The following is a 14,881-nucleotide window of genomic DNA, read 5'->3' as shown; positions in this document are numbered from 1 at the left end:
GGCCCAACAAGCCCAAAATTTCGGTCCAAGGCCCAAATCCACCAATTCTTGCATCTTCAATTTTTACAAAATGTATCCTAATACATATTTTTCTAAAAAAAAGAAAATGCAACTAATCTATTTATTACATACCAACTTATGAATAAATAAATTACATAAGCCTAAGATTATGAATTATTACAACCATATTGAATAATAAACATAATCAACATACACAAACAACAATCAACACATCCAAGGTCTCGGTTTCGGTTATGACACAATCAAACATACCAAATGTTCTAAGCATGCAACCTAAGCAACCAATGCCCAAAATCACCAAAAGGAATCGGCCCCCCCCCCCCCCAAGAGGCTACGGCCCATCCCCCCCCCCCCAAAATTTTTGCAATTTTGATATTTCAACATCCAAATGTTAAATGGTTTCCTAAGATCTTTGCATGCATGTCAAGATCTTACAAAACCATGAGGGGTAAAATCCACCAAAATTTCGGACCCCTTTTTCACCCATGAAAAACCCGAAATCTATGAACATGCAAGGAGCATAAGTCCTTGTAACCGGCTCTTGATGCCATTGTTGGGTTTTATACAAGTTTATCAAAGTCAAGTTAACAATATTTAACTAGAAAACGCAACGGAAGCTTAGATTTTAAATCTAGTTATGAACATACCATTATGTTAAAATCAAAACCCAATGAACAAGGATCAAAATTACAAGAACAATATGCTCACAAAATGTAAATGTACCTTCTTCTACCTTTAGAAGAATAAGTAAGATATTGAAGATGATGGTGGATGAATGGCAAGCCTCCAAAGAAGAAGACCTCAAGATAGTGATACCCCAAGCTATTTGTGACAACACCAATTTGATTGCTAGGATTTATGAACACTTAAACAAGCTCACCAAGCTCTCCCAAAATCCCCTCTTTGGCCGTGAGTTTTGGAGGAGGAAGAGAGAGTTTTTGTTATTTTTCTTTCAACTCACTTTAATTCAAAATAACAAAAGGAGGATACCTTTGCATGTCTTTTGATTGGAGGTCTATATGGAGGTTGTCAACACAAAAGGACAAAATATGTTTGGACAAAACTACCACCCACATGGGTGGCCGGTTTTACCTTTTTTTTTTTTTTTTTTTTTTTTTTTGTGTTTTTGTTTTAACCATTTAAAACATCTCCTAATTATTTTATAAAACTTATTTTATAAAATGTACATGCATTTACATAATTATTTAACCAATTAAATAATTAATTTATATAAACAAATTACCCAGATAATTTATTTAAATCCTCAACTGTGTTTGTTTAGAAAACCAATTTTCTAAACACGTAGTGTTCGGTATTCATTTAAATGACCAACTCATTAAAAGAATACATTTGGTGTCGTCTAGCTTGTTATTGGGTATGACCCGACTTGGATCAAACACAGTTAGCCACATTAGTATAAGTATGTGTCTCGGGCATACGTAATTCCAACAGTATAAACTAAGCTTATTTTCAATTTGGGTTTCGAAGGTTTTTTTGGATCACATGACTGTTTGGGTATGTTTCTGCTTGGGCTGCCCACTGCTTTGAGCCCATTAAGGTTTTTCGGCCTGCTTTGGTTATAGTATAAATATTATCAAGCTTCCTTTTATCACTTTTATTACCCTCATCAAAGTAAAAAAAACCTTAACTCTTTCTCTCAAGTGTTCTAGCCGAAAACTAAACCATTTTCACTAATCATATATTAGTGTTCACTTGTTTGATTCACAGGTAATGAACAAAGCCATATGAGATCTATGTGTGTCGAGAGTTGCTTGCTTGATGTTGCCATGAACTGGTTTCATGGATGGTCTGATAAATTAAAAGTGGACTCATGAGTAATTAGGGGTTTCGGTAGACATCTTAGGGTTTAATGGAGTGTTTTCGGTTGGTTATTATAGACAAGTTGCAGGTTTAATGGAGGTTTTAGTAGAGATCTCAGTGGGTTGAAGATGACACGTTTCCCAAGGAGAACCCAAGGGGTTCTCTGTCCCTAGCTGTCAAGGGGTTCTCGGTTGACTTTCGTTGACCGAGAACTCCCGTTCTTGGTTAAATGTTGACCGAGAACTCAGTTCTCGGTTGATTCCTTTGACTTTCGTTGACCGAAAGCTCAGTCGTTGACCGAGAACTCCCCCAATTGACCGAGATCTCTCCATTTTGGCTTAATACGCACTGTTGGGCTTAATCCTATAATGTGTTATTTTCTTAGGCCATCTAATGTATCTCTTGGGCTTTCAAATGAGTCTTCTTTGGGCCTGTTTTGACTTTATGGCCCAAATCTCTTATAAGTCATGGACTAATTTTAAATATTATCAAATGAATCCATATGATCACTAACTTGATACGTTTGGTGCAGAAATTGCTGATCAGACTCCTTTAAAGTTTTTTGATACGCATAATATTGCTGGTCACTTATTTGATCCACCCATGGCCCACAAGGAATTTAAGTCTATGATAGTCGGACTTAACACTTGCAGGATCTCTCATGCACTACGAAAAAACCCTGTCATATGCAAGAAAATGGTCACCGAATTTTGGAACAATGCGTCAATCAATCCACGAGGGCCAGATGGAGTCGTGTCTATTGACTCTAAAGTACAAAAGAAGCCAGTTGTTATCACAGAGGCCATTGTGAGAGAAGTACTTATGTTTGGGGATCAATCTGATTACCCGACAGAGTACTTTACTGCTGAAGTTACTAAGGTTCTCACCAGAATGGGTTACGAAGGCACCTATCCTCCAGCAATCAAGAAATCGTTTCACCCATATTGGAGATACCTATTACACACGTTCTTTACATGTATCTCGGGGAGGAAGGGAGGATCAGACGAAGTTAGCCACACTCAGATGTCAGCTATCGTTGCTCTGATCATGGATTGGAATTACAATTATTCCAAGTTTGTTTTCAATGAATGATGAGAAATCTGAAAGCGAAGAAGAAGGAGATGTTCCTTATGTATCCAAGATTTTTGTAGATGATCTTGGATTCTCATTACACCAACCTGGTCAGATCTGTTGATACCTTGGATATGAAGTCAATGGGACCCAACACCTTTGGGTTAATGAAAAAGTCTAGAAAAGGGTCCAAGGTTGTATATCGGGGCCTAAATGCTCATTTGAAAGATTTACTGAGATAGAAGCTGAGCCAGTCATAGCTATGGTTGCTGATGAGCACGTGGAACCATTTAAACCACGTGCTGCAACGGTTGAAATCTCTGATGATGAAGAAGATGAAGCCGCACACCATCAGACAAATACTCCTTCATGTTCTGAAACATTAAATGCACTTGAAGCTGCCAAAGGTGTATTTAGTCAACTGCGCTGAGACCTCCTCAAACAGTTACTGAAAACATTGAAGAAGACGTGAGTTAAGAACCAACTGCTGATCTCATCCATCGTATACGAAAAAGGGTTGATCCGAGATCCAGCGAGTTAGATAGTGAAGCCGAAACAACAACCACCAGCCCACAACAACAAACTGCTCAACCTGAGTCACATGCTCTAGAAACACAAGCTGAACCAGATACATCTACTGCATAGCCATTATTCCAAGATCTGTTATCCAGTGATTTTGTTAGTGAGTTTGACTTTGAGACAGATATTCCATACACCGACACTACAGATATTCCCTCTGGTTCATCTGGCCCAGCTGTTTAGGGTCAGTCAAGCCCAGGTACATCAAACAAGGTTGCCCAAATCCTTGCTATGCAAGATAGTTACTTTCAGAACAAGGGTAAAGGTGTGGTTCTTGAAAATGCCCATGTAGACATTCATTCACTACAACGTCGAGTCTTTGAACTCGAACAAGATTCGGTAGTTAAAGATGTCCGTATTCAGGAACTTGAAGCAAGCAACTCAGACAAGGATTCCAAGATTAAAGAGTTGCAGTCTGGTATGGGAGGCTTAACAGCAATATATCTTGACCTTCAACAAAAGTTATTACAAAAATTTGGAGAAGAGTTTAAAAGAAACGATGATGTAGCATCTCAAATCCCAACTGTTGATCAAGATAAAGGCTCTCCTATTCGTCCAGTCGACAACATTGATGAGTTGGAGTCATTGAAACAATACATGGATGCACCCCCCCCCCCATCACCAAAGAGAAATCAGACAAAATTCAGAAGAAATTATTTGAAAAAGGAAAGAAGAAACTGCTGGTGATGAAGAACTCAAATCAGAATGTTGAATCATCGGATCATCCAGACAGGTTCGTTGTTACTTTTCAAAAGGGGTTCTCTGATAAATACGGTGATCAATTGGGAGTTCTATCATGGGGTTTTGATGCGGATAAGAATATGTGGTGGGTAAAGAGGAAGTCAGGAACCACCGAATATTATAAGAAGATGAAAGATTTTGGTTCCTGGACTAAAGTAGATCTGAGTTACTTAATTAATTCTCCATTCACCAATCCAACGAATGACAAGCGTGGTATAGACTTCTGGAACTTTCTGAGAAGTCAAGTTGATCGAGATTTCCCAAATATGGCGACTGCAGAATCTTTCTTGAAGAAGGCAAAAGGGGTTCAGGATCCAAGGACAGGAAAGACGATGGTCAATTTTATGTGGCCTACTATAAAGAAAACCACTCACATTCCTGCACCTGATGCAATTCCGGATGGCACACTAAATAACATGAGGTTCTGGTTCTATGACACTTTGACTGCCACCGTTATTATCAAGCTACAAAAGGGGAAAGATCAATACCGATTTGTTGATCCTAGAGATTTGTTGAAGTTTGGAGAGAGGGATATTAAGACTCTCAATACATTCCAGATTGTAGCTGATCCACTCTTTGAGACGGCCGCCAAAGAATACACGAGCATGGTTGCATCTATTATCAGGTGCAAGTTTTGGGCAGGTGCGTTAAAGGATGCAGATATTGACTACATGGAGCATGATTGAAGACAAAGCTACAAACCAAGGGGAGATTGTTGGGCCTAGTTTGCATGGTTTGTACTTGGTCTACATGTATTGGGTTTAGGCTACAGGTTTGTTATGGTTTGTATGTAAACCGAGAACACTCTAGTGTTCTCGGTGGGCTTTTGGTTCATATGGTCTTAGGTGGTTTTGGTTTCTCTATATATAGTTGATGTCATGTATAGGGTCCAGGTTGTTCATTCACTTGTTATTGGTATCATGTATTGTAAATGCTTAAGAACCCGACGTATCTTAATAGTACGTGTGTTTTGAAGCAATCTTGTGTTACTTTCTTGTGTTTACTAGTGTTCTTGGTATTCCGCACCAATACTTGTCATATTGATATCCTAATTGTAGTGATCCAGATTCGGGACTCACAACATTTCATTTTTGCTAGCTTACTAAATTTTGTAGCTACAAAACTCCTATTCGCACCTGAATCAAACAATACTGAAGCAGAAATATCGTTCACTAAAAACGTACCTGTTAAAACATCAGGAATCTGTCTGGCTTGTTCCTAAGTTAACATGAAGGCCTTAGTCCTTGGCCTTGCTTGATCAACATCCTTCTTTCCGCTTTCTCCAGCTTCACCGTCAGTGCACTCCCTTGCCATATGACCAGTCTTACCGCACTTGTAACACATGGGCTTTGCAGTGCAATCTGGAGCATAATGCGCCACATTCCCACACTTGTAACATGCATTCGATCCTAGCCTAAACTCTCTGCCATAAGCTTTACCACACTTGTGGCATACATCCATACCCTTACACCATTTGCATTCACCACCGTGCATCTTACCACACGTTTTACATGACTTTTTCTTCCACACTCTCTGCTTCTTATATCTAGGGTTCCATAACTGGGTACCGGGTCGTTTAGCTGGAACAACCCATTTCTTCTCCTTCTTCTCTTCTACCACCACTTCATCCACAACCAGATCATCGTAAACCATCTCTGTGAGTTCTATAGCAGAGTCAAAAGTAGCAGGTTTACTAGTCTTGACTAAAGTGCGGACGTTCTGTGGCAGTCCTTTTATGTAGCAATTGATTCTTTTGGCTTCGGTATTCACCATGTCAGGCACTAGTCTAGACATGCTGTTGAATTCAGTAGTATACTCGTGGTGTGTCACCTTACCCGCCTTCAAGTTCAGAAACTTCATCTCAGCCCTTTCAACTTCAACATCAGCACATAATCGCTTCATCACCAACTCATTCAGGTCATCCCACCTCATCTTCTTAATCTCTTCTCAAGTCTTTCGATGCTCAATTGTCTCCTACCAGTACATAGCCTCTTCACCAAACGACTGAGTGGCATAACCCACTGCTTGGTTGGGACGACACTCGCTAATTCCTATAACCTTGTCCATTGTGGTTATCCGTTGGAGAGTAGCGATTGCATCTCCTAAGCCATTCACAACCTTTGAATGACTTGTAGTTACACCCACCTCGGCCCCTCCTTATGTCATCAACCTTCACATACCTAACCTCACTCGATTCACCTTCTCCCTCTCGTCATCCTTCTTACCATTCTCTCCTGACCCCTCAGCAGTTCTTGCATAGCTTGTAGAAGACTTTTCAGGTTGTAGGTTCTTCACTGCAGAAGCTACAGCTTGAGCAGGGTCAAGTTGATACTCTTCATTGTTGCTCAGATTCCGTCCTGCTGCACTTTCTTCTTCCCTTGTGATAACAGCTGATTCTACAAAAGCTTCTCGGACAATATATGGCTTACCACGACCGACGACCTTTCTTTCTTCAGCCATTCGTATTCTATAAGGAAACACAAACTTCATCGCTTAAGGAATCATTTAGTACAAGGATAGTAAGGCTAACAGGTAATAACAGTGCCCAGCTGTGATTAGCTGATCACGTTACTCTCCGTGTCCTATACACTTCCCTTTGTGAGTCCACTCGTGCTAGTTCTACTTCTAACAGTTAGACAATCAAACAATTCATATAATCATATACTCCTATCTCTAGCATTTAAGATAACTTCCTTTACACATTCTTACATTACACATGAAATTAATCACATACTTTACCATACTTAGCTTGCTTGTGTGTCACATGACTTTCTTGAACTGGCATCTTCTTTCTTTTCTTTCTTAAATCTTATTCTCTGTTCGAGTCTAAACATGTAGGATGCTTAATTCTCTCAAACTTATGCTCTGATACCAACTTGTAAGGCCCCACTCCCGGTGCCCTACTTTGGCGTTGGATTTACTCATAAACACAGTTCTAAATATCATAGTTAAATAAAAACTTTCGCGGAATAATAAAATTGTCAACCATTCATTACAATCATTCAACTTGTCTTTAAAAACATAACAGAAAAACATTTTATTTAACATCGTGACAAATCCTTCTGCAAATATTATTAGGGTTTGCAACCCTGTAACCTTGTCATATATTATTAGGGTATGCAACCCTGTAACCTTCTGTGACACCCGGTAATTTCCCAACCCTATAAACTAAGTAATCAACTTAATAATTAGGTGATTGTGAATATTATGTGCGCTATATTAGAGTCAGCGCGGGCATGTTATGTGCGCCCTGCGCGAGCGCGCTATGTTAGAATCAGCGCGGGCATGTGTTATGTGCGCCCTGCGCGAGCGCGCTATGTTAGAGTCAGCATGGGCACGTTATGTGCGCCCTGCGCGAGCGCGCGATGTAAGAACCAGCGTGGGCATATGTTGTATGCGCCATGCGCGAATGATTTGGCTTTATGTTTTCATGTAACTTAACTTTATGTTGTCTAATGGGTTGACCGTCCCGCATGATGCTAAGGCGGGTGCATCCTAAATCGTTTATGCGCGTGCGGAAGGGAACTAACCTCCCCGCATGGCGGGAACATTGAGAGCTAGTTTGTCTGAAGCTCCAAGATGGAAATGACTTCAACATGACTGATCACTATGTTGAAATACCAAGACCACCTGGAGAATCTACAAATGAAACTCAATGTCCCTAACTGCGAGAAGGTTACGCACCTACCCGCAGCAAAGAAATGTCCTTCATGCAGAAAGCTATGCGCACAAAGTTATACGCGCAGAACACTTAGCCTAATCTCCAGATTTAAGGAGGATTATTCCCGCCCAAAAGGAAACAGTAGCGTGTTTCAGAAATTTCTAATTTTTAACTGTACACTAACAAAAGCACCTGAAAAAGCATACTGTAACATGAAGAGTCAACTGTCAGCCACCCTACTCCCACCAACCACAGACCTGCATGCCCTGTCCAAATCAAATCAAAATCTTTTATCCACTCCTCCACTTTTAAATAAATAAAAATAAATTCCATAGTTTATCATCATTACACCTAGATATGAAAAGATTACAATCCCCTAAAGCAAGGGATTGTGTTCCCTTGAGTTTGCCTATAAATATGTAACCTAAATTATCACCCAAAACACACTTCAAACTTCTCTCTTAAGAACTACAAACTTGCACTAATCATCTCCCAAGCATCCGTTATTTTCAATTCCGTTCCTGTTACTAGGTAAGCCGAGATTATAACCTTGAGATCTTCTTTCCAACCCTTATATTCTCCTATTTCTTATATACTTCTTGTTATTTAATCATATTCTAGACCTTCTATTCAAAGGCCAACACCAAGAAAACCCGAATCTCGATTAATCCCTTAACAAGAACCCCAGGTGAGTCTCACAGCCCCTATTTTCACTGTTTTCACTATTTTTAAACTGTTTTCGGGGCGAGGGACACGTACCTAAATTATGTTTTATCATGGTATACTTACAAGCTATGCAAGCGATTATGTGTTTAAATTATGTTTCATGATGAGCAATGCGAACGGTTATCTATGGTTTTCGATGTTAGTGCACCAGATTCGAGTAAGTGATCACTTTACCATTGGAACTCTAAGGATAGGGACTGCTGGTTTGATCAACCCACTCGTAGGAGTCGCACCTCTTTGCATGGACGAGTGCCTAGTATGGTCATGGGGCAGTACTATGGGATTGAGCCCGCTCGTAGGGGTCGCACCTCTTTGCATGGACGAGTGCCTTGTTTTCCGGCACAACGTCCGCGCGTAACCCGCGGGACGGTATTATTCGCTCGTAGTGGCAGCGCCACTTTGCATGGACGAGCACGGTTCTTCAGAAATGTCCACGCGTAACCCGCGGGACGGTATTACATTATTTTAGCTCGTAGTGGCAGCGCCACTTTGCATGGACGAGCACGTTTTCCAGAAACGTTTGCGCGTAACCCGCGGAACGGTCCTATCAGAAATATGTTGTCAGACCTATGTTTTCATACGGTTTATCAAGCATATGTTTAGACATGAAATCAGAAATGTGTTTTAATATGATTTTCGCAAAGACTATGACGCGATACGATTTATCAAGTTACTAAAACTTGTGAACTCACTCAGTTTATACTGATTCAAATGTTTTACGTGTCTTTCAGGAGATAACTAGGTAGCACATGGAGTCACACTTAGAGCACCTCACGCTGAACATCTAAAACTAGCTTTTTGGAAGATTTTAGTTCTATCCCTTCGATGCGCGTGGTTGTTCCCGCCGCGCAAGGGGATATGGCGTGGAAATCTTCAACAGTTTTTATACTTGGATGTTTTTATGTAATTTTTTTTAAACAATGTAATGTATTTGTATTAAACATTTCACGCGCAATGAAAATCTAACTTTGAATGTTTGCAATGACCCGTGCTTAATTATCAATCCCCACTCGCGCGCGCCTGGCTGTTTCCGCCGTTCAGGGCCGGGTGTGACAGATTGGTATCAGAGCACTGGTTATAGCGAACTAGGAAAAGAAGTTTTAACCTAGACTATAACCGTTGGGGAAATCGCATGAAATATTTTTCAAAGAAAATATTTTTAAAAGAAACTATACACACACTTAGGAACACGGGTTGCACAGTGTCTAGTGAATAAAGATAAAGAACATTATGTGCTCAGAGTACATGCACTAAGTTTAATATATTTTCACTCTTTTAAAGCGAGAATGCCTCCAACCAGAGCCAAGGGAATTACCATGACACCCGAGGAACTCGCGGAAATAATCGCGCAGGCGATCGCGACACATGAGGCCAGCAAGGCCGAATCAAGTCAGGGTCGTCAGAACGAGACCCCAGAACCCGAATCAGGAGCCTTGGACAAAGGGTGCTCCTATAAGACATTTATGGCCTGTAGGCCTTGGCCATTCAAGGGTACCGAAGGGGCCATTGGGCTCTACAACTGGATTGACAAGATGGAGACAGTTCTCTCCATTAGCGGATGTAGTGAGAACCAGAATGTCCTTTACTCGACCTGCATGTTTCAAGAAGCAGCTTCGTCTTGGTGGAAGCTTCAAGTGAAGACCTTGGGGCGAGAAGTTGGTCTTCACAAGACCTGGGAGGAGCTGAAGGAAATGATGATAAGACAGTTCTGCTCTCGCGCGGAAATTCAGAGCCTACAACAGGAATTCTGGAACCACACCATGGTAGGAACGGATATCGACGCCTACAACAACCGGTTCAACGAGCTTTGCCAGTTGGTGCCAGACATGGCAAACACGGAGGAAAAGAAGATCGAGAGATATATCTTTGGGTTACCTCCTGTTGTTATGGTTCCGCTCAACGCCGCAGCGCCTCCAACCTTTGATGAGGCGGTAGCGCGGGCCATCACCCTTACAAGGGATACGGTCCGTGCGGGTATGTTAACTACGCGCGGAAACGAGCAGCGAACCTCTGACTCCAAGAGGAGATGGAACTCTCACCACCGAGGGGCCGACTCCAAGCAGCCACCGTTCAAGAAGCAGGAGAGCGCAAAGGTTTACGCGATCCAAGCCGCGGAGCCATCAAGGAAAGGATACAGCGGGCCCCGCCCATGGTGCAGCAAATGCAAGTATCACCACGAGGGTGAATGCGCAAGAATCGAATGCGCCAAATGTGGCAGACCAGGGCACAAGACGATGAATTGCCGTATCAGAGAAGCTGGAGCGAGCGACAACTGCTACGCATGCGGGAAGCCAGGGCATTTTAGTCGGGATTGCCCACAAAAGGGAAACCAAGCTCGCGGGAAAGCTTTTGTGATCGGCGCGGGCGAAGCTAAAGAAGAGCCGAATGTGGTAATCGGTACGTTTTTGCTTAACGGCCATTTTGCATCTGTTTTATTTGATACTGGCGCTGACCTAAGTTTTATATCCGCTGAGTTTAAAAACTCCCTAGGCCTAGCGAGCAGTAGGCTAGACACGCCTTATACTATAGAACTAGCCAATGGTAGGCAGTTATGCGTGAACGAAAGGACTGATCAATGTGTAATAGTCATGGGAGGTCACGGGTTCAATATTAACTTGTTGCCAATAGACTTGGGAAGTTTTGACATTGTGGTAGGTATGGATTGGTTAGTCGAGAACCACGCGGAAGTTATTTGCCATGAGAAGCAGGTTCGGATCCCACTGTTGAACGAAGAAACCTTGGTAATTCAAGGGGAAAGAAGGGGAGTTGCGACAAAACTGATTTCGTGCCTAAAGGCGCGCAAGTGTCTAAGGAAAGGGTGCTACGCCTTCCTGGCGCATGTAGTAGAGAAGAAAGGAGATGAGCGAAGAATTGAAGACTTACCAGTAGTGCGCGAATTTCCAGAAGTTTTTCCTGAAGATTTGCCCGGATTACCGCAGCCGCGACAAGTCGAATTTCGTATTGATTTAGTCCCAGGAGCTGCGCCAGTAGCTCGAGCGCCTTATCGATTAGCTCCATCTGAGATGCAAGAGCTATCCAATCAGTTACAGGAACTATTGGATAAGGGTTTCATACGCCCAAGCTTTTCACCTTGGGGAGCTCAAGTACTGTTTGTTAAGAAGAAGGATGGTTCCTTCCGGATGTGTATTGACTACAGGGAGCTGAACAAACTGACAGTCAAGAATCGGTACCCCTTACCGAGGATTGACGACTTATTTGACCAGTTGCAGGGATCCAGTTATTATTCGAAGATAGATCTACGGTCCGGATACCACCAACTTAGGGTCCATGAGGAAGATGTGCCGAAAACAGCCTTCCGAACTAGATACGGCCATTATGAGTTCTTAGTGATGCCTTTCGGGCTAACTAATGCGCCGGCTATATTCATGGATCTGATGAACCGCGTGTGCAAACCATACTTGGACAAGTTTGTGATTGTGTTCATAGATGATATTCTGATTTACTCTCGGATCAAGGCCGAGCATGAGCAACACCTGAAATTGATTTTGGAATTGTTGAGGAAAGAAAAGTTGTATGCGAAGTTTTCCAAGTGTGAGTTTTGGCTTAGAGAAGTTCACTTTCTCGGTCACGTTGTAAACGAGAAAGGAATACACGTCGATCCTTCCAAGGTCAAGGCCATCGAAAACTGGGAAGCGCCAAAAACCCCAACTGAGGTGAGGCAATTCCTAGGACTAGCTGGCTACTATCGACGCTTCATTGAGAACTTCTCCAAGATAGCTCTACCTCTGACCGCGCTAACTCAGAAAGACAAGAAGTTTGTTTGGGGCGAAAATCAGGAAGCGGCATTTCAAATGTTAAAACAGAAGTTATGTAGTGCGCCAATTTTGTCTCTACCCGAGGGGACGGATGACATCGTCGTTTACTGCGACGCTTCACATCAGGGACTCGGATGTGTCCTTATGCAGCGAGACAAAGTCATAGCATATGCCTCGCGCCAACTCAAGGCCAATGAAAAAAACTACACAACGCATGATCTGGAACTTGGAGCGGTTGTCTTCGCGCTAAAGATTTGGCCCCATTACCTCTATGGTACAAAGTGTATAATCTTTACGGATCACAAGAGCCTTCAACATATATTTGATCAAAAGGATTTAAACATGAGGCAACGAAGATGGGTGGAGTTGTTGAATGATTATGATTGTGAAATTAAGTACCACCCTGGAAAGGCGAATGTGGTAGCAGACGCGCTAAGTAGGAAGGAGCGAATAAAAACGCTACGAGTCAAGGCTCTAAGGTTGACCATTCGCGCAGATCTCTCTACCCGCATCCGAGATGCTCAGCAAGAAGCCTTAAAACCAGAGTTTGTTAAAAACGAATGCCTTGGGGGTATGATTAAGAGTTTGGAACTTAAAGAGAACGGCAATCTATATTTCGCTAACCGCATATGGGTCCCTCTCAAGGGAGGATTGCGCGAGCAAGTATTAAACGAAGCTCACAAGACGCGGTATTCCGTACATCCTGGCGCAGACAAGATGTACCAAGATGTTAAAGCGCTGTATTGGTGGCCCAATCTGAAGGGCGCCATCGCGACGTATGTCAGTAAATGCCTGACGTGTTCGAAGGTGAAGGCTGAATACCAGAAACCATCAGGGTTGCTCCAACAGCCAGAAATTCCTATGTGGAAGTGGGAACAAATCTCTATGGACTTCATCACCAAACTGCCAAGGACACCTGGGGGTTATGACACGATCTGGGTTATTGTGGATCGGCTAATAAGTCAGCGCACTTCCTGCCGATCAAGGAAACCGATAAGATGGAAAAGTTAGCCCGATTGTATATTCGAGAAGTAGTTTCAAAACATGGAGTCCCAGTGTCCATCATTTCTGATAGAGATAGTCGGTTCACCTCGAGGTTTTGGAGATCGTTACAAGGGGCTTTAGGTACTCGTCTTGACATGAGTACGGCATATCATCCCCAAACGGATGGACAAAGCGAGCGAACAATCCAGACATTGGAAGATATGCTGCGCGCGTGCGCAATCGATTTCGGAGGTAGCTGGGATACTCATCTCCCATTGGTTGAATTTTCTTACAACAACAGTTATCACACAAGCCTCAAGGCTGCGCCGTTTGAAGCTTTGTATGGGAGCAAGTGTAGATCCCCACTGTGCTGGGCTGAAGTGGGTGACAAGCAAATGACTGGTCCAGAATTGATCCAAGAAACAACAGATAAGATTTTTCAGATACGGGATCGCCTTAAGACAGCGCGCGACAGACAGAAGAGCTACGCAGATGTGCGAAGGAAACCGTTGGAGTTTCAAGTAGGGGATAGAGTACTTTTGAAAGTCTCTCCATGGAAAGGAGTCCCCCGTTTCGGCAAGCGAGGAAAGTTGAATCCGCGCTACGTTGGACCATTTGAGATCCTGGAAAGGATCGGTCCGGTTGCTTATAAACTCCGTTTACCCGCCGAACTCAGTGGAGTTCATGATACGTTTCATGTGTCCAACCTCAAAAAGTGCTTATCTGATGAAACGTTGATTTTGCCGTTGGAAGAGATTCACATCGACAAACAACTGCACTTCGTAGAAGAACCTATAGCAGTAACCGATTGGAAAGAACAAAAGTTACGCAGAAGCAGAATCAAGTTAGTAAAGGTTCAATGGAACTCGAGGCGTGGGCCTGAATTCACTTGGGAAAGAGAAGACCAGATGCGCATGAAATACCCACACCTCTTTCAGAGCATGGCTTCTGCCAGCGACGTCTCCTAAATTTCGGGACGAAATTCTCTTAACAGGGGGAAAATGTGACACCCGGTAATTTCCCAACCCTATAAACTAAGTAATCAACCTAATAATTAGGTGATTGTGAATATTATGTGCGCTATATTAGAGTCAGCGCGGGCATGTGTTATGTGCGCCCTGCGCGAGCGCGCTATTTTAGAGTCAGCATGCGCACGTTATGTGCGCCCTGCGCGAGCGCGCGATGTAAGAACCAGCGTGGGCATATGTTATATGCGCCATGCGCGAATGATTTGGCTTTATGTTTTCATGTAACTTAACTTTATGTTGTCTAATGGGTTGACCGTCCCGCATGATGCTAAGGCGGGTGCATCCTAAATCGTTTATGCGCGTGCGGAAGGGAACTAACCTCCCCGCATGGCGGGAACATTGAGAGCTAGTTTGTCTGAAGCTCCAAGATGGAAATGACTTCAACATGACTGATCACTATGTTGAAATACCAAGACCACCTGGAGAATCTATAAATGAAACTCAATGTCCCTAACTGCGAGAAGGTTACGCAC

Source organism: Bidens hawaiensis, unplaced genomic scaffold, assembly GCF_021521415.1.
Source record: "Bidens hawaiensis isolate Kalapana, Puna unplaced genomic scaffold, B.hawaiensis_p1.1 tig00006395_1, whole genome shotgun sequence".
NCBI classification, from domain to species: Eukaryota; Viridiplantae; Streptophyta; class Magnoliopsida; order Asterales; family Asteraceae; genus Bidens; species Bidens hawaiensis.
Note: the sequence above shows the minus strand (reverse complement) of the source record.